The sequence below is a fragment of the Pseudorasbora parva genome, chromosome 10 (assembly GCF_024679245.1).
Source record: "Pseudorasbora parva isolate DD20220531a chromosome 10, ASM2467924v1, whole genome shotgun sequence".
NCBI classification, from domain to species: Eukaryota; Metazoa; Chordata; class Actinopteri; order Cypriniformes; family Gobionidae; genus Pseudorasbora; species Pseudorasbora parva.
In genome coordinates, this window is record NC_090181.1 from 1,011,057 (window position 1) to 1,037,573 (window position 26,517).

The following is a 26,517-nucleotide window of genomic DNA, read 5'->3' on the forward strand; positions in this document are numbered from 1 at the left end:
TCAGTATTTTTGTCTCGTTTCTAGTCCAAACATCTAAAAACTCTTAAAACAAGAAGTATTTACTAGACAAGCAAAAGTAATTGTCTTGTTTTTGGGAAAAAATAACTCAAAATGAAGAGAGTTTTTGCTTAAAATAAGATAAATAATCTGCCAATGGGGTGAGAAAAATAATCTTAATTCAAACAGAAAACAAGATTATTTTTCTCACCCCATTGGCAGATTATTTATCTTATTTTAAGCAAAAACTCTCTTCATTTGGAGTTATTTTTCCCAAAACAGGACAATAGTTTTTTACTTGTCTAGTAAATGTTTCTTAATTAAAGAAAAGCATTTTTTTGCAGCGAATAACCATCATGTTCGCACTTACTTTGAAATAAATGTCAAAAAGAAACTTGTTACTTTTTTGAAAAAAGTACCTCAGATATTTTGTTGTAAATGCCTGCGGTCAGCTGCTGTTAGTCGGGATAATCCTCAGTCAAACTCGCCATCACTCAAAAAAATGATTCAGGCCCTTCATAGATGAGACACATTTAAATGATGTTTACTTTACTTAATTAAATTAAGTTGTGTTGAAATTAGATATGTTTGTGTTCAATCAGCCTAATTTATATCAAACTCGTCTCTGTGGTCAGATGAAGAACACGTGAACTGGCACACGTATGATGTGTCCGTGGCTTTTTGTTTCCAGGGAAACGGTGGAGTGATTTCTTTTGAATGATAAAGCCAACATCATCCGAGGCAGAAGACAAATCAAACAAACACTTGAGCGCGGGCGGCATGTGCCTTCTGGATGAGTTTAACGTCACACACACACACGCACACACACACACACACACACACACACACACACACACACACACACACACACACACACACACACACACACACACACACACACACACACACACACACACACACACACACACAAGAAAAGAGAAATCCACAAGAATAATAACCATTTGCTTTGAATGGACATGACACACTCGTACAAAATACTCTGACAATGTAGAAGATGAAGCACAAAACACACAGGAAGTTTATATCAGAGCCTCAAACTGAGCTGCTCTGTGTATTCTGACAGCTTTCTATCAGAACCAGCATTAACTTCTGGAGCAGTTTGAGCTCCAGTAGCTCGTCTGTTTGATCGGACCCCACGGGCCAGCCTTCGCTCCCCACGGTCATCAATGAGCCTTGGCCGCCCATGACCCTGTGGCCGGTTCTCCACTGGTCCTTCCTTGGAGCACTTTTGATAGATACTGACCACTGCAGACCGGGAACAGCCCACAAGAGCTGCAGTTCTGGAGATGCTCTGACCCAGTCGTCTAGCCATCACAATCTGGCCAAACTCGCTCAAATCCTTACGCTTGCCCATTTCTCCTGCTTCACACACATCAACTCTGAGGACTAAATGTTCACTTGCTGCCTAATATATCCCACCCACTAACAGGAGATGAAGAGATCATCATCATTATGCCTGATTGGTGTAAATAATGTGTTCATTAAGAGAACCTTTGCCAGAATGTTTCCTGTCAGCTGGATAAAGTATTAAGTCTTTTTCTGAAGAATTTATCAAATGCATGTAGTAATTTTTACTGTATTAATCACATTTTGTTAATGTGTGAACAGCTTGTAATGAAACTTAAAAACGAGACCTTCCTATGAAAGACTGTAGATTGATTTTTATGTAAAGAAGTTTTTATGCTTTCACCGAGAAAATCAAGAGCATGTGACGTTTACGGCTCTCATCCGGTCAATGACACATGAAACTTATTAATAAATGCTTATACAATGTTCAGAGTAAAGCCGAAAGTGCCATTCATGTACGGTAATGTCAATGTGTGTCGAAAAGAAACGGGATTCTTTCAAACTGTCAGATGTATATAGTCTATAGTCTCAAATATACACTGCAAAATATGCTCTTCTTACTCAGTATTTTTGTCTTGTTTCTAGTCTAAATATCTCAAAATTCTTACATTAAGAAACATTTACTAGACAAGCAAAAGTAATTGTCTTGTTTTGGGGAAAAATAACTCAAAATGAAGAGAGTTTTTGCTTAAAATAAGATAAATAATCTGCCAATGGGGTGAGAAAAATAATCTTGTTTTCTGTTTGAATTAAGATTATTTTTCTCACCCCATTGGCAGATTATTTATCTTATTTTAGCAAAAACTCTCTTCATTTTGAGTTATTTTTTCCCAAAACAAGACAATTACTTTTGCTTGTCTAGTAAATACTTCTTGTTTTAATTTTTTCAGATGTTTGGATTAGAAACTGTCACGTCACAAACAAAGGAAAACTAGTGCGAGGACTCAATTGCAGGGAAATGATAATTTATTAACAAAACAAAACATAAATACAAAACAAACACCCACGAGGGGGCTAAACACATACCGAAACATAAACCAAAGCTCAAAAAACATACCAAAAGGAATCATAGGGAACGGGAGACGTAGACAAACAAGGATCCGACACAGACTGACAAACACAAGGAGCTTATAAAGGGAAGAAATCAAGAGGGAACAGGTGGGAGAAATCAACACTAACCAGATAACAATGGGGAGGGATCTGACAATGACAGGAGCACTGCTAGACATCACAAAACCCACATGTGCACACAAGACAGGACAGGCATAAACAAGTCAAAAACACAAAGTAAGAAAAGCATTTTTTGTAGTGTACTTCATAATCAAGCTATCATAGTGTGATTTAATGACTTCATCTGTGGAGCTGCTGCAAACACACTCACATGACTGCGATCAGATGCTTTCTCAACTCATGTTTTCTCACTTCTGTTTATTTTGTTATTGAGAGAAAAGCATGCAGCACATTTTCACTTGTTCATCTAAACGTCGCTCTCAGCAGTGCCGAGATGTTCGGTATATCGCTGCAAAGATATTTCCACTTCTTTTTACTTCAAGTAAAGAACAGAAAGGCCTTCTAATATATCAGAATCACGCCCAGTCTCTTTAGCGGCTGTAGTTCACTACAGCTTGACATTTACATTTATACATTTAGCAGACGCTTTTATCCAAAGCGACTTACAACTGAGGAGTACAGAAGCGATCTGTCATGAAGAGGCAAAGAAACGCAAAAAGTGTCCTAAATACCAAGATTTGGATATTACAGAAAAGGAGGGAAAAGAGAAAAAGTAGAGGAGGAAGAGTTAGATTTTTTGGTATCACTTTATAATAATCGTCCGTTATTAACTATGCAGGAAGTAATGCAGGACTAATAAGTAGCACTACATTAGCAATTCAGCTACTACTATTAACTAATATAGAAATCAGCTGAACTAATCAGTTAGTAATATTGAATTCAGGACTAAGATAGTTCCTTATTAGGTAATCAATAGTTACTGAATGAGACTGGCGTTACTAATAACTAATAGGTAACAAGAAAAAATGATAAAGAATTACGAATTAATTACTAATCACAACATTAACATGTCTGAGATGTGAGAAATTGTCTTTTTTTACTCTTAATGTGGTCATAAAATGCATCACTATATCCTTAAGTGTTACCTAGAGGCAATATTCAGGAACGTCTAGAGATCTGGAGCATAATTTTAAAGTGGAAAACATTATTAGATCACTAGTAGTTCTTAAAAATTGTCCTTTGTTACTCTGAATAAAGTCATACAATGCATCACTATAATTACTCCCAATCACTCTTCAATGACTGCTGGTGATCTGGACCATTATTTTAAAGTGAAAAACATATTTTCCACATTAAAATAATGGCCCAGATCACCAGTAGCTCCTGCATAATGACTAGATAACACTTCAGTAATTAGTGAAGCATTTTATGACTTTATTCACAGTAAAGAATATGATTAATTACATCTTAGACACACAGTATTGTGATAATTGGTCAGTTTATTAATAGTTATTAATGAGGCTAATCTCCATCAGTAATTATTGATTATTTAATAAGGAACTATCTCCTAAATTCATTATTACTTACTGATGAGTTCAGCTTGTTTCTATATTAGTTAATAGCAGTAGCTGAAGTGTTAATGTAGTGCTACGCATTAGTCCTGCATAGTTTAATATCTATTAATAACCAACCATTATTCTAAAGTGTTATCGATTTTCTTTTTTTTATGATAAAATTTACTAATTTAACATTTAACATCTAATTTAGCATCTCAAGATAACGTGTGTTGATTGAAGAATGTGTAGATGTTAATATAAACAGGCACATGAGGAAGAGCATCACCGTCTCTGAGCTTCATCTAATCTCAGACAGATATTCAGAGTTAACTTTGAGATGTTTAATAGAACTGTTTTAACTTCAATAGCTCATCCTGTTATTGCCATCCTCATTGCTGGAAATAGACACTGAATCACGGTATTGCTCAGTGACTTTAAATTCACCAGCTGATCTAAAACAACACGCTAAAGGCTTTGAGTCAGAGTGATAAAAGCTGGACGATCTGCCTCGCCGATATCTTGTGTTTTTCTGGTGTGAAGGCGGCATGTGGTGGGCAGATTTCTGAGGAAGCAGATGAATAAATGATGACTGTATTATTGACGGATGGTCTGATCTCACTGTCACTCACACACACTGGCGTTCTCTTCATTCTGATGAGCTGAGAGTTTTAGATTTAGCATTAAAATAACCAGAGAACAACTCTACAAAAAATGCTTTTCTCACTTAGTATTTTTGTCTTGTTTCTAGTACAAACATCTAAAAATTCTTACATTAAGAAACATTTACTAGAGAAGCAAAAGTAATTGTCTTGTTTTGGGAAAACTAACTCAAAATGAAGAGAGTTTTTGCTTTAAAATAAGATAAATAATCTGCCAATGGGGTGAGAAAAATAATCTTAATTCAAACAGAAAACAAGATTATTTTTCTCACCCCATTGGCAGATTATTTATCTTATTTTAAGCAAAAACTCTCTTCATTTTGAGTTATTTTCCCCAAAACAAGACAATAATTTTTACTTGTCTAGTAAATGTTTCTTAATGTAAGAATTTTTAGTTGTTTGGACTTGAAACAAGACAAAAATACTAAGTGAGAAAAGCGTTTTTTGCGGTGTGGCCAGAAGCTTTAACTAATAGGTATTCATTACATTGGGGGGGGGGGGGGGGGGGGGGGTCTTTATAAAGCATAAAGAAACAGAACAGTGAACAAAATTCAAGGTCTAATTCTAGTTTGAATACCTTAATGGTGGTAGGATTTTTATAAACCTTGGCAAAGGTTACAGGTCCTAATCCGCTCTCCTATAGTTTTTCCCTTCCTTATTAAAATCAAACATGTTCATCAATGATTGTATATTAAAGGGTTAGTTCAGCCAAAAATGAAATGTCTGTCATTAACTCCTCTCCCTAATGTCGCTCCACACCCGTAAGACCTCCGTTCATCTTCACACACAGTTTAAGATATTTTATATTTAGTCCGAGAGCGTATGCAAGTGTATGCACACTATACTGTCCATGTCCAGAAAGGGAATAAAAACATCATCACAGTAGTCCATATGAGACATCAGTGGGTTAATTAGAGTCTCTTGAAGCATCCAAAATACATTTGGGTCCAAAAATAACAAAAACTACGACTTTATTCAGCATTGGCTTCTCTTCCGCGTTTGTGTTCAATCCTAAAATAAAGATTCAAACGGTTATGAATCAGCGAATTGATATTGATTGTTTTTATTCCCTTTCTGGACATGGACAGTATAGTGTGCATACACTTGCATACGCTCTCGGACTAAATATAAAATATCTTAAACTGTGTGTGAAGATGAGCGGAGGTCTTACGGGTGTGGAGCGACATTAGGGAGAGGAGTTAATGACACACATTTCATTACTGGCTGAACTAACCCTTTCAGAGCACGGACACGTTTGTGTGTATTTTGTTTTGTGATTTCACCAGAAAGTCTCTCTCCGCAAAGGCATTAAGCAATAGATTGCCGTCTATGAGCCAAAAGAGAACGCAAACCCTGCCTACTTTGATTTGACTCAATCATTTTCATATTGACGATCGCTTTAGACCTGAGGCAAACCAGACTGAAAATGTAACCTTTAAACCTTTTGTCATCCTAACATACAGAGCGCTGCGTAATAAAGTGCAGCAGAGCAGTGCAAGTGCTTCAAATATTGGGAGGGGGGGGGGGGGGGGGGACTTGGTTACGGCCCTGTTAAGAACTGCAAACAAGTTTTCAGAAATATTGTTTAGATATACACAAATGACGCATTATCTTATTAAATATGCATGCACGTATGCATTTTCAGATTTGATTTTAAAAATCAATAATCATATCGGATGATTCACCCAAATCATGATGCAGCTCAAAGATAAACTTACCTAGATCACAAACTGAAATATCGGTCAAAACTACATGAAAAAATCCAGGAAGTGTCAGAACTGAAAACTTCTTCACAAACCAATCAGATCATCTGAAACTGAGCTTCAACCACTTAAACCTACTACACTGTAAAAATGCTGGGTTAAAAACAACCCAAGTTGAAAATGGGTCCATTTTCAACTTGGGTTGTTTTTAACCCAGCATTTTTTACTGTGTAGTTGTTAATTACTCCTTACAATAAGAACAAACAATATAGGAAATTAAGAAATGAGTTTTTGTTACATGTACTTACCATAGTAATAACAGTAAATTATGCATAATTGTATGCAACTAACCCTAAACCAAACCCTTATCCTAACCCTATAGTAAGAACATGCAGTTTATTAACATTACTCATTACTTCAATCTATAAATTCAGTGTAAAAAAAAAAAAAAACTTAATATAGCCATTTGGTCAGAACAAAACCAATATAAATATTGTATGATATGACCCCGCCAAAGAATACAAGAAGACTTTTTATCTCACAATTCTGACGTTTTTTTCTCTGAATTGTGCGATAGAAACTCTTAATAGCAAGCATTTGAGATCAAATCTTGCAATGAGATTAATTGTTTTATTTTGTGTCAGAAAAAGCTCCATATAAACAGCTGCTGTGAGTCCTGACTTCTGACTCTAATGAAAGCGTCGGATCTGCTAATGACCTCTGAGACTCTCAGTCCTCACAATGTTTTACTGTCTCACGTCACATTCCAGTGAGCCTCAGCTGTGTGTGTGTGTGTGTGTGTGTGTGTGTGTGTGTGTGTGTGTGTGTGTGTGTGTGTGTGTGTGTGTGTGTGTGTGGTGATCTGACCTGTATCTAATGTCCCTGCATTCTGCTGCGACTGACAAACTTCCTCCAGCGGTGAGTTTGTGTTTGAGTCTCAGGTGAAACTGCAGACGCCAGACAATCCTGCAACTCGTTTATCATCCAGTTCATTTATGTGCAGCGCATTGCAAAAAAAAGAAAAAGACAAAAAAAGCGCACTGTGTTTTTCTCGTTTTCCAGTTGTGGCAGGAGAAACAAACCACCGACGCAGTGGGTGTGGCGTCAGGCCTCTGAGAGGCTTTTATTTAACAAAAAATAAAACAAAAAAATTGTCCAAAAGGGTAATGAAGTGTCCAAGGAGGAAAAGTGTCCCAGCTCATCTTCTCTGAGGCCGTGGAGAGAGGGAATATCGGCCTCACATCCTAACCTGTCAGGCTAAAAAGGTGCTTTCCATCCGATTTATAGATTCGCTGTAGGGATGCCTCATCACACCTTGTTGGTTGTTCTGGAGAATACTTCAACCATAAATAGTTGAAGCTCAACTATTAACTACTCACCATCATGTCATTGCACACCAGTAAGACTTTTGGTTATCTGAGCTAGTTCTCCATTGACAGTCCACACAAATACCACTTTGATGCATCAAAAAGTTCAAAAAGAGCTCATAAGAAGTCCAACTAGTCCAAATTATAGGAAGAGACTTGATCATATTATATAATAAAAAGGTTTAATTTAGGCTTTTATTCATATTTAAATTTTGATCAGCGGACATATACAGAAGCTCAATCGAACCCGCTTGATGTGCCAGAATGAACCTCATTGGTTCCTGAAGCTCGAATGTGATGCGTAACACGAGAATGAACCTCATTGGTTCCTGAAGCTCAAACGTGATGCGTAACACGAGAATGAACCTCATTGGTTCCTGAAGCTCAAACGTGATGGGTAACACGAGAATGAACCTCATTGGTTCCTGAAGCTCAAACGTGATGCGTAACACGAGAATGAACCTCATTGGTTCTTGAAGCTCAAACGTGATGCGTAAAACGAGAATGAACCTCATTGGTTCTTGAAGCTCAAACGTGATGCGTAACACGAGAATGAACCTCATTGGTTCTTGAAGCTCAAACGTGATGCGTAACACGAGAATGAACCTCATTGGTTCCTGAAGCTCAAACGTGATGCGTAACACGAGAATGAACCTCATTGGTTCCTGAAGCTCAAACGTGATGCGTAACACGAGAATGAACCTCATTGGTTCTTGAAGCTCAAACATGATGCGTAACACGAGAATGAACCTCATTTGTTCTTGAAGCTCAAACGTGATGCGTAACACGAGAATGAACCTCATTGGTTCCTGAAGCTCAAACGTGATGCGTAACACGAGAATGAACCTCATTGGTTCCTGAAGCTCAAACGTGATGCGTAACACGAGAATGAACCTCATTGGTTCCTGAAGCTCAAACGTGATGCATAACACGAGAATGAACCTCATTGGTTCCTGAAGCTCAAACGTGATGCGTAACACGAGAATGAACCTCATTGGTTCCTGAAGCTCAAACGTGATGCGTAACACGAGAATGAACCTCATTGGTTCCTGAAGCTCAAACGTGATGCGTAACACGAGAATGAACCTCATTTGTTCTTGAAGCTCAAACGTGATGCGTAACACGAGAATAAACCTCATTGGTTCCTGAAGCTAAAACGTGATGCGTAACACGAGAATGAACCTCATTGGTTCCTGAAGCTCAAACGTGATGCGTAACACGAGAATGAACCTCATTTGTTCTTGAAGCTCAAACGTGATGCGTAACACGAGAATGAACCTCATTGGTTCCTGAAGCTCAAACGTGATGCGTAACACGAGAATGAACCTCATTGGTTCCTGAAGCTCAAACGTGCTGCGTAACACGAGAATGAACCTCATTGGTTCCTGAAGCTCAAACGTGATGCGTAACACGAGAATGAACCTCATTGGTTCCTGAAGCTCAAACGTGATGCGTAACACGAGAATGAACCTCATTGGTTCCTGAAGCTCAAACTTGATGCGTAACACGAGAATGAACCTCATTGGTTCTTAAATCTCAAACGTGATGCGTAACACGAGAATGAACCTCATTGGTTCTTGAAGCTCAAACGTGATGCGTAACACGAGAATGAACCTCATTGGTTTTTGACGCTCAAACGTGATGCGTAACACGAGAATGAACCTCATTGGTTCTTGAAGCTCAAACGTGATGCGTAACACGAGAATGAACCTCATTGGTTCCTGAAGCTCAAACTTGATGCGTAACACGAGAATGAACCTCATTGGTTCTTAAATCTCAAACGTGATGCGTAACACGAGAATGAACCTCATTGGTTCCTGAAGCTCAAACGTGATGCGTAACACGAGAATGAACCTCATTTGTTCTTGAAGCTCAAACGTGATGCGTAACACGAGAATGAACCTCATTGGTTCCTGAAGTTCAAACGTGATGCGTAACACGAGAATGAACCTCATTGGTTCCTGAAGCTCAAATGTGATGCGTAACACGAGAATGAACCTCATTGGTTCCTGAAGCTCAAACGTGATGCGTAACACGAGAATGAACCTCATTGGTTCTTGAAGCTCAAACGTGATGCGTAACACGAGAATGAACCTCATTGGTTCTTGAAGCTCAAACGTGATGCGTAACACGAGAATGAACCTCATTGGTTCCTGAAGCTCAAACGTGATGCGTAACACGAGAATGAACCTCATTGGTTCCTGAAGCTCAAACGTGATGTGTAACACGAGAATGAACCTCATTGGTTCTTGAAGCTCAAACGTGATGCGTAACACGAGAATGAACCTCATTTGTTCTTGAAGCTCAAACGTGATGCGTAACACGAGAATGAACCTCATTGGTTCCTGAAGCTCAAACGTGATGCGTAACACGAGAATGAACCTCATTGGTTCCTGAAGCTCAAACGTGATGCGTAACACGAGAATGAACCTCATTGGTTCCTGAAGCTCAAACGTGATGCGTAACACGAGAATGAACCTCATTGGTTCCTGAAGCTCAAACGTGATGCGTAACACGAGAATGAACCTCATTGGTTCCTGAAGCTCAAACGTGATGCGTAACACGAGAATGAACCTCATTTGTTCTTGAAGCTCAAACGTGATGCGTAACACGAGAATGAACCTCATTGGTTCCTGAAGCTCAAACGTGATGCGTAACACGAGAATAAACCTCATTGGTTCCTGAAGCTCAAACGTGCTGCGTAACACGAGAATGAACCTCATTGGTTCCTGAAGCTCAAACGTGATGCGTAACACGAGAATGAACCTCATTGGTTCCTGAAGCTCAAACGTGATGCGTAACACGAGAATGAACCTCATTGGTTCCTGAAGCTCAAACTTGATGCGTAACACGAGAATGAACCTCATTGGTTCTTAAATCTCAAACGTGATGCGTAACACGAGAATGAACCTCATTGGTTCTTGAAGCTCAAACGTGATGCGTAACACGAGAATGAACCTCATTGGTTCTTGAAGCTCAAACGTGATGCGTAACACGAGAATGAACCTCATTGGTTCTTGAAGCTCAAACGTTATGCGTAACACGAGAATGAACCTCATTGGTTCTTGAAGCTCAAACGTGATGCGTAACACGAGAATGAACCTCATTGGTTCCTGAAGCTCAAACTTGATGCGTAACACGAGAATGAACCTCATTGGTTCTTAAATCTCAAACGTGATGCGTAACACGAGAATGAACCTCATTGGTTCCTGAAGCTCAAACGTGATGCGTAACACGAGAATGAACCTCATTGGTTCTTTAAGCTCAAACGTGATGAGTAACACGAGAATGAACCTCATTGGTTCCTGAAGCTCAAACGTAATGCGTAACTCGAGAATAAACCTCAATGGTTCTTAAATCTCAAACGTGATGCATTAACACGAGAATGAACCTCATTTGTTCCTAAAGCTCAAACGTGATGCGTAACACGAGAATGAACCTCATTGGTTCCTGAGGCTCAAACGTGCTCCGTAACATGAGAATGAACCTCATTGGTTCCTGAAGCTCAAACATGATGCGTAACACGAGAATGAACCTCATTTGTTCTTGAAGCTCAAACGTGATGCGTAACACGAGAATGAACCTCATTTGTTCTTGAAGCTCAAACGTGATGCGTAACACGAGAATGAACCTCATTGGTTCCTGAAGCTCAAACGTGATGCGTAACACGAGAATGAACCTCATTGGTTCCTGAAGCTCAAACGTGATGCGTAACACGAGAATGAACCTCATTGGTTCCTGAAGCTCAAACGTGATGCGTAACACGAGAATGAACCTCATTGGTTCCTGAAGCTCAAACGTGATGCGTAACACGAGAATGAACCTCATTGGTTCCTGAAGCTCAAACGTGATGCGTAACACGAGAATGAATCTCATTTGTTCTTGAAGCTCAAACGTGATGCGTAACACAAGAATGAACCTCATTGGTTCCTGAAGCTCAAACGTGATGCGTAACACGAGAATGAACCTCATTGGTTCTTGAAGCTCAAACGTGATGCGTAACACGAGAATGAACCTCATTGGTTCTTGAAGCTCAAACGTGATGCGTAACACGAGAATGAACCTCATTGGTTCTTGAAGCTCAAACGTGATGCGTAACACGAGAATGAACCTCATTGGTTCTTGAAGCTCAAACGTGATGCGTAACACGAGAATGAACCTCATTGGTTCCTGAAGCTCAAACTTGCTGCGTAACACGAGAATGAACCTCATTGGTTCCTGAAGCTCAAACGTGATGCGTAACACGAGAATGAACCTCATTGGTTCCTGAAGCTCAAACGTGATGCGTAACACGAGAATGAACCTCATTGGTTCCTGAAGCTCAAACTTAATGCGTAACACGAGAATGAACCTCATTGGTTCTTAAATCTCAAACGTGATGCGTAACACGAGAATGAACCTCATTGGTTCCTGAAGCTCAAACGTGATGCGTAACACGAGAATGAACCTCATTGGTTCCTGAAGCTCAAACGTGATGCGTAACACGAGAATGAACCTCATTTGTTCTTGAAGCTCAAACGTGATGCGTAACACGAGAATGAACCTCATTGGTTCCTGAAGCTCAAACGTGATGCGTAACACGAGAATGAACCTCATTGGTTCTTGAAGCTCAAACGTGATGCGTAACACGAGAATGAACCTCATTGGTTCTTGAAGCTCAAACGTGATGCGTAACACGAGAATGAACCTCATTGGTTCTTGAAGCTCAAATGTGATGCGTAACACGAGAATGAACCTCATTGGTTCTTGAAGCTCAAACGTGATGCGTAACACGAGAATGAACCTCATTGGTTCTTGAAGCTCAAACGTGATGCGTAACACGAGAATGAACCTCATTGGTTCCTGAAGCTCAAACTTGCTGCGTAACACGAGAATGAACCTCATTGGTTCCTGAAGCTCAAACGTGATGCGTAACACGAGAATGAACCTCATTGGTTCCTGAAGCTCAAATGTGATGCGTAACACGAGAATGAACCTCATTGGTTCCTGAAGCTCAAACTTGATGCGTAACACGAGAATGAACCTCATTGGTTCTTAAATCTCAAACATGATGCGTAACACGAGAATGAACCTCATTGGTTCTTAAATCTCAAACGTGATGCGTAACACGAGAATGAACCTCATTGGTTCTTAAATCTCAAACGTGATGCGTAACACGAGAATGAACCTCATTGGTTCTTTAAGCTCAAACGTGATGCGTAACACGAGAATGAACCTCATTGGTTCTTGAAGCTGAAACGTGATGCGTAACACGAGAATGAACCTCATTGGTTCCTGAAGCTCAAACGTGATGCGTAACTCGAGAATAAACCTCAATGGTTCTTAAATCTCAAACGTGATGCATTAACACGAGAATGAACCTCATTGGTTCCTAAAGCTCAAACGTGATGCGTAACACGAGAATGAACCTCATTGGTTCCTGAAGCTCAAACGTGATGCGTAACTCGAGAATAAACCTCAATGGTTCTTAAATCTCAAACGTGATGCATTAACACGAGAATGAACCTCATTGGTTCCTGAAGCTCAAACGTGATGCGTAACTCGAGAATAAACCTCAATGGTTCTTAAATCTCAAACGTGATGCGTAACACGAGAATGAACCTCATTGGTTCCTGAAGCTCAAACGTGATGCGTAACACGAAAATGAACCTCATTGGTTCCTGAAGCTCAAACGTGATGAGTAACACGAGAATGAACCTCATTGGTTCTTGAAGCTGAAACGTGATGCGTAACACGAGAATGAACCTCATTGGTTCCTGAAGCTCAAACGTGATGCGTAACTCGAGAATAAACCTCAATGGTTCTTAAATCTCAAACGTGATGCATTAACACGAGAATGAACCTCATTGGTTCCTGAAGCTCAAACGTGATGCGTAACACGAGAATGAACCTCATTGGTTCCTGAGGCTCAAACGTGCTCCGTAACATGAGAATGAACCTCATTGGTTCCTGAAGCTCAAACGTGATGCGTAACACGAGAATGAACCTCATTTGTTCTTGAAGCTCAAACGTGATGCGTAACACGAGAATGAACCTCATTGGTTCCTGAGGCTCAAACGTGCTCCGTAACATGAGAATGAACCTCATTTGTTCTTGAAGCTCAAACGTGATGCGTAACACGAGAATGAACCTCATTTGTTCTTGAAGCTCAAACGTGATGCGTAACACGAGAATGAACCTCATTGGTTCCTGAAGCTCAAACGTGATGCGTAACACGAGAATGAACCTCATTGGTTCCTGAAGCTCAAACGTGATGCGTAACACGAGAATGAACCTCATTGGTTCCTGAAGCTCAAACGTGATGCGTAACACGAGAATGAACCTCATTTGTTCTTTAAGCTCAAACGTGATGCGTAACACGAGAATGAACCTCATTGGTTCTTGAAGCTCAAACGTGATGCGTAACACGAGAATAAACCTCATTGGTTCTTGAAGCTCAAACGTGATGCATAACACGAGAATGAACCTCATTGGTTCTTGAAGCTCAAACGTGATGCGTAACACGAGAATGAACCTCATTGGTTCCTGAAGCTCAAACGTGATGCGTAACACGAGAATGAACCTCATTGGTTCCTGAAGCTCAAACTTAATGCGTAACACGAGAATGAACCTCATTGGTTCTTAAATCTCAAACGTGATGCGTAACACGAGAATGAACCTCATTGGTTCTTGAAGCTCAAACGTGATGCGTAACACGAGAATGAACCTCATTGGTTCTTGAAGCTCAAACGTGATGCGTAACACGAGAATGAACCTCATTGGTTCTTGAAGCTCAAACGTGATGCGTAACACGAGAATGAACCTCATTGGTTCCTGAAGCTCAAACTTGCTGCGTAACACGAGAATGAACCTCATTGGTTCCTGAAGCTCAAACGTGATGCGTAACACGAGAATGAACCTCATTGGTTCCTGAAGCTCAAACGTGATGCGTAACACGAGAATGAACCTCATTGGTTCCTGAAGCTCAAACTTGATGCGTAACACGAGAATGAACCTCATTGGTTCTTAAATCTCAAACATGATGCGTAACACGAGAATGAACCTCATTGGTTCTTAAATCTCAAACGTGATGCGTAACACGAGAATGAACCTCATTGGTTCCTGAAGCTCAAACGTGATGCGTAACACAAGAATGAACCTCATTGGTTCTTTAAGCTCAAACTTGATGCGTAACACGAGAATGAACCTCATTGGTTCTTAAATCTCAAACGTGATGCGTAACACGAGAATGAACCTCATTGGTTCCTGAAGCTCAAACGTGATGCGTAACACGAGAATGAACCTCATTGGTTCTTTAAGCTCAAACGTGATGAGTAACACGAGAATGAACCTCATTGGTTCTTGAAGCTGAAACGTGATGCGTAACACGAGAATGAACCTCATTGGTTCCTGAAGCTCAAACGTGATGCGTAACTCGAGAATAAACCTCAATGGTTCTTAAATCTCAAACGTGATGCATAAACACGAGAATGAACCTCATTGGTTCCTGAAGCTCAAACGTGATGCGTAACTCGAGAATAAACCTCAATGGTTCTTAAATCTCAAACGTGATGCATTAACACGAGAATGAACCTCATTGGTTCCTGAAGCTCAAACGTGATGCGTAACACGAGAATGAACCTCATTGGTTCCTGAAGCTCAAACGTGATGCGTAACACGAAAATGAACCTCATTGGTTCCTTAAGCTCAAACGTGATGCGTAACACGAGAATGAACCTCATTGGTTCCTGAAGCTCAAACGTGATGCGTAACACGAGAATGAACCTCATTGGTTCTAAAATCTCAAACGTGATGCGTAACACGAGAATGAACCTCATTGGTTCCTGAAGCTCAAACGTGATGCGTAACACGAGAATGAAACTCATTGGTTCTTTAAGCTTAAACGTGATGAGTAACACGAGAATGAACCTCATTGGTTCTTTAAGCTCAAACGTGATGAGTAACACGAGAATGAACCTCATTGGTTCTTTAAGCTCAAACGTGATGAGTAACACGAGAATGAACCTCATTGGTTCTTGAAGCTCAAACGTGATGCGTAACACGAGAATGAACCTCATTGGTTCTTGAAGCTGAAACGTGATGCGTAACACGAGAATGAACCTCATTGGTTCCTGAAGCTCAAACGTGATGCGTAACACGAGAATGAACCTCATTGGTTTCTGAAGCTCAAACGTGATGCGTAACACGAGAATGAACCTCATTGGTTCCTGAAGCTCAAACGTGATGCGTAACACGAGAATGAACCTCATTGGTTCCTGAAGCTCAAACTTGATGAGTAACACGAGAATGAACCTCATTGGTTCTTGAAGCTCAAACGTGATGAGTAACACGAGAATGAACCTCATTGGTTCTTTAAGCTCAAACGTGATGAGTAACACGAGAATGAACCTCATTGGTTCTTGAAGCTCAAACGTGATGCGTAACACGAGAATGAACCTCATTGGTTCTTGAAGCTGAAACGTGAGGCGTAACACGAGAATGAACCTCATTGGTTCCTGAAGCTCAAACGTGATGCGTAACACGAGAATGAACCTCATTGGTTCCTGAAGCTCAAACGTGATGCGTAACATGAGAATGAACCTCATTGGTTCCTGAAGCTCAAACGTGATGCGTAACATGAGAATGAACCTCATTGGTTCTTGAAGCTCAAACGTGATGCGTAACACGAGAATGAACCTCATTGGTTCTTGAAGCTCAAACGTGATGCGTAACACAAGAATGAACCTCATTGGTTCTTGAGAAGCTTAAACGTGATGCATAACACAAGAATGAACCTCATTGGTTCTTGAGAAGCTTAAACGTGATGCGTAACATGAGAATGAACCTCATTGGTTCTTGAAGCTGAAACCTTGATGCATAAAACGAGAATGAACCTCATTGGTTCTTGAAGCTCAAACGTGATGCGTAACACAAGAATGAACCTCATTGGTTCTTGAGAAGCTTAAACGTGATGCGTAACATGAGAATGAACCTCATTGGTTCTTGAGAAGCTTAAATGTGATGCGTAACATGAGAATGAACCTCATTGGTTCTTGAAGCTGAAACCCTGATGCATAAAACGAGAATGAACATCATTGGTTCTTGAATCTCAAACGTGACGCGTAACACGAGAATGAATGCTCAGAGAACACTCTAGAGCAGGGCTATTCAAATCTTACCCTGGAGGGCCAATGCGGTGCAGAGTTTAGCTCCAACCTTAATCAAGCACACCTGAACATACTAATCAGTGTCTCCAGGATCATTAGAAAATCACAGGTGGGTGTGTTTGATCAGGGCTGGAGCGAAACTCTGCAGTGCATTGGCCCTCCAGGGTAAGATTTGAATAGCCCTGCTCTAGAGTAACGCTCAGAGAACACTCTAGAGTAATGCTCAGAGAACACTCTAAAGTAACGCTCAGAGAACACTCTAAAGTAACGCTCAGAGAACACTCTAGAGTAACACTCAGAGAACACTCTAGAGTAATGGTCAGAGAACACTCTAGAGTAACGCTCAGAGAACACTCTAGAGTAACGCTCAGAGAACACTCTAGAGTAACGCTCAGAGAACACTCTAGAGTAACGCTCAGAGAACACTCTAGAGTAACGCTCAGAGAACTCTCTAGAGTAACGCTCAGAGAACACTCTAGAGTAATGCTCAGAGAACACTTTAGAGTAATGCTCAGAGAACACTCTAGAGTACCGCTCAGAGAACACTCTAGAGTAACGCTCAGAGAACACTAGAGTAACGCTCAGAGAACACTCTAGAGTAACGCTCAGAGAACACTCAAGAGTACCGCTCAGAGAACACTCTAGAGTAACGCTCAGAGAACACTCTAGAGTAACGCTCAGAGAACACTCAAGAGTACCGCTCAGAGAACACTCTAGAGTAACGCTCAGAGAACACTCTAGAGTAACGCTCAGAGAACACTCTAGAGTAACGCTCAGAGAACACTAGAGTAACGCTCAGAGAACACTCTAGAGTAACGCTCAGAGAACACTCTAGAGTAACGCTCAGAGAACACTCTAGAGTAACGCTCAGAGAACACTAGAGTAACGCTCAGAGAACACGCTAGAGTAACGCTCAGAGAACACTCTAGAGTAACCTCAGAGAACACTCTAGAGTAACGCTCAGAGAACACTAGAGTAACGCTCAGAGAACACTCAAGAGTAAGAGTAACGCTCAGAGAACACTCAAGAGTAACGCTCAGAGAACACTCTAGAGTAACGCTCAGAGAACACTCTAGAGTAACGCTCAGAGAACACTCTAGAGTAACGCTCAGAGAACACTCAAGAGTAACGCTCCGAGAACACTCAAGAGGAATGCCAAGAGAACACTCAAGAGTAACGCTCAGAGAACACTCAAGAGTAACGCTCAGAGAACACTCAAGAGTAACGCTCCGAGAACACTCAAGAGTAACGCTCAGAAAACACTCAAGAGTAACGCTCAGAGAACACTCAAGAGTAACGCTCAGAGAACACTCAAGAGTAACGCTCAGAGAACACTCAAGAGTAACGCTCAGAGAACACTCAAGAGTAACGCTCCGAGAACACTCAAGAGGAATGCCAAGAGAACACTCAAGAGTAACGCTCAGAGAACACTCAAGAGTAACGCTCCGAGAACACTCAAGAGGAATGCCAAGAGAACACTCAAGAGTAACGCTCAGAGAACACTTAAGAGTAACGCTCAGAGAACAGTCAAGAGTAGGGTTGGGAACCGAGAACCGGTTCTTATGCAGAACCGATACTGATTTTTGAAAAATACCGGAACCGCGCAAAATTCCTGAGTGTCGGTTCCGAAAACGGTTCTGGTGCAATGTGTAGTGCGAAACGCTGGGAGCATAGCCGCGAGCCACACTCCCGCTCTGTCTCTCTCTCTCTCTCTCTCTCTCTCACACACACACACTGTCCTAACGCTGCCGCCTCCCTTCCCCTCACATCACTTTTTTAAAATCCCCCACAGCGTGAGTTCCGCAAACGCGGCGCAGAGGAGCTTGTATGTAATCCAAGGACAATGGCTCGAAATGGTTTGGGCAAGGTGATCGAGTTGAAAATAAAGGCATTTGTCTAGCGTTATGAGCTCATTTGAAACATTGCCGCGGCTCATTTAAGAAAATGACAGCTCCGAAGAGACGCCGCTTTAGTTCGAGGTAACAGTTAGTGCTAACAATAATAAAGAAAGACGATCAACACCTTATGTGTTACCACTGAAATGTAGATGTAATATATTTCCAAATGTAAGCCCATTTTATGCCGAATGCACGCTTCATACTGTCGTCTGCTCTGGCTCTAACCTCGAGTGTTTTAGCCTGTTTACTTTTTGCAAACCTTGTGAGCGCGCAAACGCTACGACCTCGCGCCAGTGTTTTTATTGGTTTCTAAAGTACAAACAGGAGAGTTATGAAAAATTGAGTGCTAGGGATATGTTCACTTCACACAAAAAGATTTTGGAATGAGACGGCTAACTGTAGTAGCGTTTAGTCCACTGTCTATAATAGCCTAATTTAGAGATCACTTTTTTTTTAACCGACAACCGACAACTTTGATCGGTTAACGTTGATACGGTCAACCATCGGTCAAACGGTCATCGGTTAACATCCCTAAAACAGAGAGAGAAAATGTAATAAGACAATTTCAGAGGTGTTAATTTGAACATGTTTATTTTAATTTCCATAAATTCCATATGGCTTGATTAATCCTGTAATATATGTATAGTTCAAGACTTTTTTTTTGACATTGCCAACCTGTAAATTCATTTGAGAGCAAGTAATAAACACAAAAAAGGATTGTTTAAAGTTGCGTATTGTGCCTTTTTCCTTTACCACTATTTGTTTAATAATGTTAATGGAACCGGAATCGGAACCGGAATCGTTAGGCGGAATCGGAACCGGAACCAGAACCGGAAAATTTCTCACGATTCCCAACCCTCAGAGAACACTCTAGAGTAACGCTCAGAGAACACTCTAGAGTAACACTCAGAGAACACTCTAGAGTAACGCTCAGAGAACACTCTAGAGTAACACTCAGAGAACACTCTAGAGTAACACTCAGAGAACACTCTAGAGTAACGCTCAGAGAACACTCTAGAGTAACACTCAGAGAACACTCTAGAGTAACGCTCAGAGAACACTCTAGAGTAACGCTCAGAGAACACTCTAGAGTAACACTCAGAGAACACTCTAGAGTAACGCTCAGAGAACACTCTAGAGTAACACTCAGAGAACACTCTAGAGTAACGCTCAGAGAACACTCTAGAGTAACGCTCAGAGAACACTCTAGAGTAACACTCAGAGAACACTCTAGAGTAACGCTCAGAGAACGCTCTAGAGTAACGCTCAGAGAACACTCTAGAGTAACACTCAGAGAACACTCTAGAGTAACGCTCAGAGAACACTCTAGAGTAACGCTCAGAGAACACTCTAGATTAATGCTCAGAGAACACTCTAGAGTAACGCTCAGAGAACACTGTAGAGTAACGCTCAGAAAACACTCTAGAGTAACGCTCAGAGAACACTCTAGAGTAATGCTCAGAGAACACTCTAGAGTAACGCTCAGAAAACACTCTAGAGTAATGCTCAGAGAACACTCTAGAGTAATGCTCAGAGAACACTCTAGAGTAATGCTCAGAGAACACTCTAGAGTAACGCTCAGAAAACACTCTAGAGTAACGCTCAGAGAACACTCTAGAGTAATGCTCAGAGAACACTCTAGAGTAACGCTCAGAAAACACTCTAGAGTAATGCTCAGAGAACACTCTAGAGTAACGCTCAGAGAACACTCTAGAGTAACGCTCAGAGAACACTCTAGAGCAGTGGTAACCTGTCCTGGAGGACCCCCAGCCCTGCACATTTTATATGTCTCCCATATTTGGCACACCCACTTCAGGTCTTGAAGTCTCTACTAATGAGCTCATGAGTTGAATCAGGTGTGTTAGATGAAGGAGACATACAAAATGTGCAGGGCTGGGGGTCCTCCAGGACAGGTTTGAAAACCACTGCTCTAGAGTAGCGCTCAGAGAACACTCTAGAGTAACGCTCAGAGAACATTTAAATGTAACATTCCCACAATGTTAGAAAAAGAATGAAATTTTCCCTACATTTTTTTAAAACCAGAAAGTAATAAACATCCAGAAAGCATTCAGAAAATGTATAATGAACATAATACATTATATATAATACATTATTAATTTTGTCATTTTGTTTCTCCAGTAAATGTTTCTTGATTTAAAAATGTTTAGATATTTGTGCTGGAAAGAGCGAACATGAGGAAGAACATCATTTTTTGGAGTGCATCTGTCAGTATGTCTGATTTGAGTGTTTTACAGCATCTCGGGTCAGAAAGCTCACATTTCCCCAGCGTTTGGCTCATTTTAGTTCTCTGCAGGACTCGTTAAAATCACGGCTGACCGCCTCTAATCTGTGTCATGCTCATGTGTGATTAATTCTGATGGTGGAGAGGAAATGAGAAACACTAAACCAATGGCATCTATCAGCACTGCTCCTGCTGATGAATGTTAAAGCATTTCTAGTGTGAATGAACTCGGATCACAATTCTGTTCAAGTCCTGCTTTACTTATTCTTTAATAATCATTCTGTGTGTCGCTTAAAACTGCATCCAAATATCTAAGACCACAGAACTCGGTGTATAATGAAGATCTAAAGGGTTCAGCTGTGTTCAGAGGAAACACTCTGGCAAGGTTTCTCTCAATGTTATGAACAAGTGTTTCTTCCAGTAACATTAGCAGAATGTTTGTCTGGTCTTTAAAGGGTTAAAGTTAATGCTATTTCTTGCATTCTGCCTTATTTACACTGTTAAAGAGTAGATTCTCATGATAATCATGGACAACATTTAAAAAAATGAGTTGGAGGAATTATTTCTGTGCCAAATACACTCCTTCAGGATTCAAACAAGTTTCTGAGAGGTTTTTTTTTCCGAGTATGGACCTGTATGACGTCATAAAGAGTGGAACTCCTTATATGGGCACTTCTCCCAGAGGAGCGCGCACTCACACACACACACACACACACACACACACACACACACACAAAGACTCTTGTGACTCTTTAGCTCCACCCACTGCACGCCTCCACGGACTCAGCTGTTTTCTGAAAGAATTGTTACAGTGTATCTCTTTTGCAAATATGATAAACTAAAGATTCTTGTGAGATATGAAGGATCAACACTACTCTATAGATACTCAAGATTAACATGAGACTGACCGAAACTGTTATGTACACTTTAATATTGTTCTCAAAACATTATCACAAAAAAATTATTTATACACGTTATTTATGGACGTTCATTTTAAGTGTTTTAAGTGTTACTACTTGTTTTAGAACGATCAGAGAACATTCTAAAGTAACGTTTCCATAACGTTTGAAGAATGACGAAACGGAACGATCAGAGAACATTCTAAAGTAACGTTTCCATAACGTTTGAAGAATGACGAAACGGAACGATCAGAGAACATTCTAAAGTAATGTTTCCATAACGTTTGAAGAACGACGAAACGGAACGATCAGAGAACATTCTAAAGTAACGTTTCCATAACGTTTGAAGAATGACGAAACAGAACGGTCAGAGAACATTCTAAAGTAACGTTTCCATAACGTTTGAAGAATGACGAAACGGAACGATCAGAGAACATTCTAAAGTAACGTTTCCATAACGTTTGAAGAATGACGAAACGGAACGATCAGAGAACATTCTAAAGTAACGTTTCCATAACGTTTGAAGAATGACGAAACAGAACGGTCAGAGAACATTCTAAAGTAATGTTTCCATAACGTTTGAAGAATGACGAAACGGAACGATCAGAGAACATTCTAAAGTAACGTTTCCAGAACGTTTGAAGAATGACGAAACGGAACGATCAGAGAACATTCTAAAGTAACGTTTCCATAACGTTTGAAGAATGACGAAACGGAACGATCAGAGAACATTCTAAAGTAACGTTTCCATAACGTTTGAAGAATGACGAAACAGAACGGTCAGAGAACATTCTAAAGTAATGTTTCCATAATGTTTGAAGAATGACGAAACGGAACGATCAGAGAACATTCTAAAGTAACGTTTCCGTAATGTTTGAAGAACGACGAAACGGAACGATCAGAGAACATTCTAAAGTAACGTTTCCGTAATGTTTGAAGAACGACGAAACGGAACGATCAGAGAACATTCTAAAGTAACGTTTCCGTAATGTTTGAAGAATGACGAAACGGAACGATCAGAGAACATTCTAAAGTAACGTTTCCATAACGTTTGAAGAATGACGAAACGGAACGATCAGAGAACATTCTAAAGTAACGTTTCCGTAATGTTTGAAGAACGACGAAACGGAACGGTCAGAGAACATTCTAAAGTAACGTTTCCGTGATGTTTGAAGAATGACGAAACGGAACGATCAGAGAACATTCTAAAGTAACGTTTCCGTGATGTTTGAAGAACGACGAAACGGAACGATCAGAGAACATTCTAAAGTAGCGTTTCCGTAATGTTTGAAGAATGACGAAACGGAACGATCAGAGAACATTCTAAAGTAACGTTTCCGTAATGTTTGAAGAACGACAAAACGGAACGATCAGAGAACATTCTAAAGTAACGTTTCCATAACGTTTGAAGAATGACGAAACGGAACGATCAGAGAACATTCTAAAGTAACGTTTCCGTAATGTTTGAAGAACGATGAAACGGAACAATCAGAGAACATTCCAAAGTAACGTTTCCGTGACGTTTGAAGAATGACGAAATGGAACGATCAGAGAACATTCTAAAGTAACGTTCCCGTAACGTTTGAAGAGCGACGAAACGGAACGATCAGAGAACATTCTAAAGTAACGTTCCCGTAACGAAACGGAACGATCAGAGAACATTCTAAAGTAACGTTTCCGTAATGTTTGAAGAACGACAAAACGGAACGATCAGAGAACATTCTAAAGTAACGTTTCCGTAATGTTTGAAGAACGACGAAACGGAACGATCAGAGAACATTCTAAAGTAACGTTTCCGTAATGTTTGAAGAACGACGAAACGGAACGATCAGAGAACATTCTAAAGTAACGTTTCCGTAATGTTTGAAGAACGACGAAACGGAACGATCAGAGAACATTCTAAAGTAACGTTCCCGTAATGTTTGAAGAACGATGAAACGGAACGATCAGAGAACATTCTAAAGTAACGTTTCCGTAATGTTTGAAGAATGACGAAACGGAACGATCAGGGAACATTCTAAAGTAACGTTCCCGTAACGTTTGAAGAACGACGAAAGGGAACGATCAGAGAACATTCAAAAGTAACGTTTCCGTAAAGTTTGAAGAATGACGAAACGGAACGATCAGGGAACATTCTAAAGTAACGTTCCCGTAATGTTTGAAGAACGACGAAACGGAACGATCAGGGAACATTCTAAAGTAACGTTTCCGTAATGTTTGAAGAACGACGAAACGGAACGATCAGAGAACATTCTAAAGTAACGTTTCCGTAATGTTTGAAGAATGACGAAACGGAACGATCAGAGAACATTCTAAAGTAACGTTTCCATAACGTTTGAAGAATGACGAAACGGAACGATCAGAGAACATTCTAAAGTAACGTTTCCGTAATGTTTGAAGAACGACGAAACGGAACGGTCAGAGAACATTCTAAAGTAACGTTTCCGTGATGTTTGAAGAATGACGAAACGGAACGATCAGAGAACATTCTAAAGTAACGTTTCCGTGATGTTTGAAGAACGACGAAACGGAACGATCAGAGAACATTCTAAAGTAGCGTTTCCGTAATGTTTGAAGAATGACGAAACGGAACGATCAGAGAACATTCTAAAGTAACGTTTCCGTAATGTTTGAAGAACGACAAAACGGAACGATCAGAGAACATTCTAAAGTAACGTTTCCATAACGTTTGAAGAATGACGAAACGGAACGATCAGAGAACATTCTAAAGTAACGTTTCCGTAATGTTTGAAGAACGATGAAACGGAACAATCAGAGAACATTCCAAAGTAACGTTTCCGTGACGTTTGAAGAATGACGAAATGGAACGATCAGAGAACATTCTAAAGTAACGTTCCCGTAACGTTTGAAGAGCGACGAAACGGAACGATCAGAGAACATTCTAAAGTAACGTTCCCGTAACGAAACGGAACGATCAGAGAACATTCTAAAGTAACGTTTCCGTAATGTTTGAAGAACGACAAAACGGAACGATCAGAGAACATTCTAAAGTAACGTTTCCGTAATGTTTGAAGAACGACGAAACGGAACGATCAGAGAACATTCTAAAGTAACGTTTCCGTAATGTTTGAAGAACGACGAAACGGAACGATCAGAGAACATTCTAAAGTAACGTTTCCGTAATGTTTGAAGAACGACGAAACGGAACGATCAGAGAACATTCTAAAGTAACGTTCCCGTAATGTTTGAAGAACGATGAAACGGAACGATCAGAGAACATTCTAAAGTAACGTTTCCGTAATGTTTGAAGAATGACGAAACGGAACGATCAGGGAACATTCTAAAGTAACGTTCCCGTAACGTTTGAAGAACGACGAAAGGGAACGATCAGAGAACATTCAAAAGTAACGTTTCCGTAAAGTTTGAAGAATGACGAAACGGAACGATCAGGGAACATTCTAAAGTAACGTTCCCGTAATGTTTGAAGAACGACGAAACGGAACGATCAGGGAACATTCTAAAGTAACGTTTCCGTAATGTTTGAAGAACGACGAAACGGAACGATCAGAGAACATTCTAAAGTAACGCTTCCATAATGTTACAATGGAATGTTCACGTAACCAAGACAAAAACTTTCAGAGACGTTTTCATAACGTACTGCGAACCTCAGCGAAACATTCCTGGAACATATTTTTGTTAGCCGCGTTCTCAGTATTTGTCATTAAATGTCATGTGTTTTTGAATACTGAAAGTTTTTAAACAAGAACATTCAAACATTTAAGAAAAGTGCTCCATGATTGATGTATATACTTAATGTTTTTCTGAAAACCTTACTGTGGCAACATTTAATTCAATTTCACATTATTGTTGTAATTTCCTCCATTGTGTTGCATCTCACAGCATTTACTCTCACATTAATTAACATCCACATTAAATAATAAGACACTACAATAGACACCACCTGAAAAAAACATGCCCCTCTTGCAGTATTGATGGAGTCCAGCTTTGTGTTTCCACGAGAATGAAAAGTGTGACCACTAGCCCCAATACATTCCACATCATTGACCCAGACTGAGGCTATACTTACAGAAACCAGCGTCCCAAAAGCAGCTTCATGGAGACACAGGCACAGACGTCCTGCGGTAAACATGGTAAACGACTCCACTTTTACTCCTCCAGCGTTTATAAATCCACTGTGAGCAAAACGTCCCATCCAAACATGCAGTGAATCCTGCACACATGTCACAAACACAGTTACACTCACTATTCACAGTGAGACTGAGTTACTGCTGCGCTTCACATGCACACAGAAGTGAGGATGAGGAGAGAGAGAGAGAGAAAGAGAGAGAGAGAGAGGGGGAGAGAGAGAGAGAGAGAGAGAGAGAGAGAGAGAGAGAGAGAGAGAGAGAGAGAGAGAGAGAGAGAGAGAGAGAGAGAGAGTCACACTAATCACAGATGACTGAAGGCTGATAGAGTCGTGTGAAGACTGGAGAAAGTCAAGGAGCGAGGAAAGAGGAGAGGTTGTGAAAGGAACAGGAGCAGTGAGAGGGCAAGCGGGCGTTCATTACTAGCGGGCTACTTGCCCTATGGCAGGCTGTTTTAGCTTAAAATGTTCCTTTCTCACAAAGCCCATCTCACTACAGCAGCTCTACAATCATTTTATGAAGCGACGAGAATAGTTTTTGTGTGCAAAAAAACGAAATAACGACT

The 26,517-nt window shown here is 40.4% G+C and overlaps 1 protein-coding gene across 1 annotated transcript in view; it reads right to left on the reverse strand.

Annotated features, from left to right (window-relative positions):
- chrm5a (cholinergic receptor, muscarinic 5a) overlaps positions 1-26,033 on the reverse strand; it is a 34,647-nt gene extending 8,614 nt beyond the window's left edge. Inside the window, exon 1 of the mRNA XM_067454446.1 lies at positions 25,895-26,033. The gene's annotated coding sequence lies outside the window, so the exon portion shown is untranslated. The remainder of the gene's footprint in view (positions 1-25,894) is intronic.
- Positions 26,034-26,517: the final 484 nt, after the last annotated feature.